This window comes from Eucyclogobius newberryi, unplaced genomic scaffold (assembly GCF_026437365.1).
Source record: "Eucyclogobius newberryi isolate DKJ021-1_F unplaced genomic scaffold, fEucNew1.0.hap1 SCAF_18, whole genome shotgun sequence".
Taxonomy (NCBI): Eukaryota; Metazoa; Chordata; class Actinopteri; order Gobiiformes; family Gobiidae; genus Eucyclogobius; species Eucyclogobius newberryi.
Window position 1 is genome coordinate 26535252 of NW_027315812.1, and position 6194 is coordinate 26541445.

Here is a 6194-nt window from a genome sequence, read left to right on the forward strand (position 1 = left end):
AGCTAGCTAGATTATTATTTCACTGATGATTATTTCCACCTGTATCTATTTGGTTTAGTGGAAAATGTACACAAACTCTAAAAGCAACTGCCCAAAATGTAGTATTAAAGGACAAATATTATGTGTTATTTGTATAGTTATTAGCATTCAAACATGCTCTTGAGTACCTTTAGTGTTGTTGTTCTATGTTTTTGATGAGGGAACAACGTTAGAACTTTCTTAAAAGCTCAAAAAAGTAAATGTAGCATAAAAAGCATAATATGTAAAATATATTATTATTAGTAGTAATCTTATTGAAAAGAAATTACGCACTTGTTCAAAAAGTATAATAACAGGAAATGAATAGGATAACAAAAGGAAATTGCTATTGCCCTTACATTAGCGCCACTACATTTTCAATGGAAGAGTTAGTGTAAGACTTATGTCTGTTTTGGGAACTGTCACTCGACCTCGTGTTTATTTGACGTAACAATCAGGGTCAAAATGAATATAATTGTTCTTAAATATAACACTGCTGGACAAATCGCATTCAAAGTGTAGCAGGCCACAGCAGTTTATTCCTAAGCTAATTAGTGAATTTAGCAATGGTTTTGGAAGTCAGATATTGACACTCTTAATACTTTTTACTGCCCATAAATGTCACAATCATAGTTTTTATTTTAAAAAGCTATTCTAAGCACTCCTAGGGTCTACAGTTACTCATTTTAAATCCTTTTTTGCATGTTGGAAAAATGTGAGTAAGAGTAGCCGAATATTGTCCAATGGATGTTAATAAGTTTTAAGTGAAGTTTGAAGTTTATTTGAGTTACTCACACAGTTCTTCCGCTTATCCGGAGCCGGTGTAAGCAGGGACTCTAAGACCTCCCTCACCCCGGACGCTTCCTCCAGCTCCTTCGGGGGTATCCAGAGGCGTTCCCAGGCCAGCCGGGTGACACAGCCTCCTCCTAGTGGGACATGCCCGGAACACCTCCCCAGGCAGGTGTCCAGGAGGCATCCAGAACCCGAGCCCCGGTAACACTCTGACCATCTATTCATGAGAACCTTCACATACAGGTCATTACATTTACTCATTTAAACATTTTACTACACTTTCTTGTTTTAAATTACGTATTTTTACTCCTACCTCACAAATGCATCTGACAGTACTCTATTTTACTTTAATGTTCTGGCCCTCAACTCACTACAGCTAACTGACTACTTTTTATTACTTGAATTTCTTGGGCCACTATACTTAATACGTTATACGTCTGAATTATACTCTTACTTTGGAGTACTTTTCTGGCTGCTTTACCCACTTCTGTTTGAATCCACAGCTGAAATATATTGTCTTATAAATGACCAGAGCAGATCTCGTATAACACACTATGACCTCCTGTGAATGCTAACCCACATGTGATAAAATGATTTAGCGTGCACCTTGCTCTGCACAGCGGCCGCATGGATTCCACTGGAGCTGAATATAGCGGGACAAGCAGAGGACATGTCAACACGCTGGTCACAAGTCGCCGTTGTATGTGAGGACTGTGACTTCTGAAAAGGCAGGTGTGGCGGACGGGACACCGAGTTGGCCACCGAGCTCTGCCCGCTTGGCACTCACAAAAGCAGGTGCGCTGACGGAAATAGTACCATCGGCCGGAATAATATGTAATCTCCTGACCTGACAGTACTAGCAAAGGTTTAACTAGCACAATGGCTACGGTTAGCACTCTAGCCACACAGCATGATGGCCCCAGGTTTGATTCCCCAAAATGCACCATTTATTGGCTGATGCTCCAGCTTGATAGTCCTGACTGTGGATCTATCTGAAGATCTGATGACTGGTCATCAGGTGCTGCACAATGGTTGGTCACTGCTCCTGATGTAAAGCTCCCAATAAAGTCAAGTTTGAATCTAATGAAAGTGCATGAAGTTAAACTTTTTTAAAACCATCATGAATGTAAAATTATAATGACCAATCCAATAAAATTGATAATGCCAGAAATGTCTCCACTTGACATATTTGTCATGCTGAAATTGAAACATGACATAATCACAGTTTTGACGATTAAATTGTTGTTTTTGGATCTTTATCATTTTACTGCACATACCTGCTTCCCCATACCTGATCCCGACAACTTTCAGAAGCTAAGCAGGGCCTGGTTAGTACTTGGATGGGAGACCGAACACCAGGTGCCACAGTGGGGCGCTAGAGGAAATGTCGTTGTGTCCTTAGGCAAGACACATTCCCTGACTGTGTGAGTGATTGGTGTTGGTCAAGGGTACAGATACGCAGCCTTGCTTCAGTCTACACAAGGCCAATGAATAATGCCTTGTGAAAATGCTTTGAGTGTTGTAAAAGGTACCATATCAATCCAACGATTCATTAATTTATTTCAGAATATTCTGTGCAATACATCGAGTGTCGCTGAAATTATGACATGAGCAGTGTTTTGTGTTTTGTATTGAATCATGAAGGACTCTGTGATTCACATTCATATTCACCAGACAGATTCCAGCTCAGTCTTAGCAATAAGTTATTTATACAGTTATTCTAAAGCAAAACACGTTTGAACACTTTCAAGTTGACGAGAGTACAAAAACAGACTTTGAGAATCCTTTGCATTTAAATCTTGTAAATACATTTCCTGGAATACCACCTCTTAAACCTGGCATTTGGTTCACAGAGGTGAGGCACGGATTCCCACTGCAACACAAGCGCCTCTCCAAGTCGGGACAAGCCGCTAAACTCCCTCTGACACCACCTTAATCTCCTTTGCCAGTTGAAAGCTTTTTTGCCCTTTGTAGTGCTCCTGCATAACATGAACTGGAGAAGTATGTTTGGATATCTCCACGACGCATTATCCTAATTCCTCGTCATGTGTAATGAACGGAAGGACGGGAAAGGTACCAAGACACGACACCAGAACGTCAAAAAAAAAGAAGAAGGAAAATCCCGCCTTGATCAAAACCGTTAGCGCGTGTCGAATTGAGTAAAAATGCACTTTCATATTCAAATCAGACGGGGTTGCGGGCGGCAGGGTGGGACAGGGTCACGAGGTTGTCGCCTACTGGGAGACTAAAAGGACAAATTGCATGGGGTTGATTGAAATGTAGTAAAGGGAAAGGAAGGGTGCAGCCGCCTGGTTTCACGCTTCAGCGGTTCGAGGTATTGGTCGAGTCTGGTGTTTTTTGTCCCCAAACGAAAGGTGAACCCGCTCCGGTGAATATTCGTTTAAAACATGAATAGGATAGAAATGTAATTTGGCGATTTCAGCCTCTTAAGATTGTAATTATCAATAAGAAAATACAAGAAAGAAGTAAAAAGGTTTAATAAAAGAAGATAAGGGCTGTATATTGATGATTATTTTTATTATTCATTATTTCTTTCTAGTTTTGACTTTATTTGGCGAATTTATACATATTGTATATACAAATGATAGTTTTACTCCATTCAAGTATGTATTTGTGGAGCAAATGTTGGAAAATCTGTAGAAAATGACAGGAAGTGACATCACACTAGGGACACTCATTCCAGATGAAGTTTATGCATAATTTAACTTAATAACTTTTTTGAATCTCTAATCATTAATTCAACCAAAAAAAAATACCTCTCTAATACTTTTATTTGTCAAATAAAAACAATTGTGACATTAGATATGTTTTTGCCCAGTGTTTGCTGGGTAATTTCTCAGTGTGATATCATCAATTACAAACAGGAAGTGAAATTATAAGACTTCAAAATGTGCTATTCTGTGATAAAATGTATATAATTTTTAGCAAAATTCTAAATATATCAATGTTACCGTCATTGTAGTTCAATGAGTGGTCCGACCTGTCAAAGGCCCTTTAAATGTACATATTTTGTCCACATTGTCACTTATATCAGGCCATTTGCGCTCTTCATTTAAAGACACATCCATCTTTCCCTGCTTCATTCCCTTGGTTAAAAAAACACATATATCTTTCATTCTCCAAACTGGACAGACCTGTTTAAGATTCACTCAGCTGTGGGGTACAGCAGTGTCACATGAATTTACCCACCAGTCCATACGCATTAACTGAAGAAAAGCAGTGAGCCGTGCCCGCGTTGTCCGGTGGGAGCGGCGGTGGGAGCGGGGGTGGGAGCGGCAGTGGGAGCGGGGCGGTGGGAGTGGGGCGGTGGGAGCGGCGGTGGGAGCGGCGGTGGGAGCGGGGCGGTGGGAGTGGGGCGGTGGGAGCGGCGGTGGGGGTGGTGGTGGGAGCGGCGGTGGGAGCGGCGGTGGGGGCCGGTTGTCCCTGCTAACTGGAGGGGAGAGAGGACCACTTTGTGCTTAGGTGGTCTTTGTGTCCCGGCACAAAAGGTAAAATCTGGTCTGGGTGTCCTCGGGGTGTCCATTTTACACAGTATCGCTTGTTTGAAATGTAGAGTTACTATAGCGACGCGTTTTACATTTTGCTTAACAAACTGCTATGGTATGTTGAGGGGACTTTATACATTTTTAGCATATTTCCACCTTTTTTTGCATGTTTATGTGAGCTGATGCGCATATACAGTACTGTTATTTCAATCGATCTAAAAAAGAAAATACCTCAAATATTGAAGGGTTTAGATTTTTATAAAAATGCTGTTTGAATCTTTACATAAACTTTGATCTAAAGCCATTTATACATCTAGTGAAAATGCTTGGATTTATTATTCATCAATTGTTAAAATTGTTTTTAAATGTATGCAAACTTTATAATCATAAAAAATAACATTAACTTTGATATAAAGCCCTGTATATATATGTATTGACCGAAAGTTTTCAGTTTTCTATTTCTTTTTTGTCTTTTGCAAAATTAGAATCACATAAAAAGTCTAACTACACTGTATTTTTTTTGGGAAAGCAAAACATTTTTTTTAAAGATATCAATGCTTCAAACATCTTTGTATTTATTATATAATATATATTTTGAAAATATTAAAACATATGTCAGATAATTGTCTTTTCCTTTCTTTTTATTGTATTTTTGCCATTCAAAAAAGAAATACAACAGAAATAAAGACAGAACAATGAACAAAATAACACACAGAGCGAACGTTCAAAGTGCTAAACAAATAGTCCGACATATTCATTTTCTCTTCTAACCAGGTGTTTTCTGGACCGTTCTAACCCATTTTTAATCCGGCGTAATCCGCCTGAAGGACGGCAGGGTCAGAGGAGATGAAGCGTGCACCTCCAGCCCCCCCCGCTCCTCGTATATGAAACAGGGGCCCCTTCTTTTGGCACCGGGACTGTATTTCCATGTTAGGGAGCACCTGTCTCCGCGGTGCGTTTACGAGACTCGGCACAGCTGTTTCCAAACCGTTTTTTTAACCGTTCTGCCGTTCCACTTGTTTTTATCACTCCTGTTTTCACGTCAGACGCGTTTTGACATCGAAATCAAACTCGCCCTGAACTTGACTTCACCTCGTACCAGTTTGTACTTACAATTCTTGTTCGTATGGAGCTGGGGAACATTTTTAATCTGTTGGAGCAAATTTGTAGCAAATGTAAAAGGAGTGATAGAGATGTTGAGCAAATAGTGGCAGTTAAAAAAGGTTTGGAGGATGAAAAATTGTTTCTTGATTTAGCAAAGAAATTGTTTAATGCAGATACATGTTCACACTGTACAATATTTGACAATTATAATACAGGAATAATAATTATAATATCGCCTTTTTGTCAGTACTTGTTTATTGTTTCCACGGTGACCTCATCATATGTTGTTACTTCATCTTGGAGAAATCCAAAATTTGTCACAAGACAAAAGAGCTTAAAATGGATGTGTTAAAAAAAAAGAAGTTCACCAGGACAATATTTCATAACTTGATGGATAGACCTTAAAATGCCTATGAGGTCGGACAATTCATTTTACAAAAGCGCTTTACCAATTTTTTAACAAGTTATACCAATTTTAACCATTTAGCATTTTAAAACTGTATAATTCATGACATCCCAGTAAGAAATGCCACAACTGTTACCTACCTTTAGTTGCAGTAAGTTTGGAATAATATGTTTCTACTTTTATTCACAAACTGTGACTTGATTGGTGTAAAACTATAATTTATATTTATTTACAACAGGTATTATCCCAGCCAAATATCATAAAAACACACTTTAACTTTTCACATTTTTAGAAAATTACGCATTTGTTAACAACCATAATAATGTTTTGTTTTTTATGTATATATATTGACTGTTTTTTGACTATTT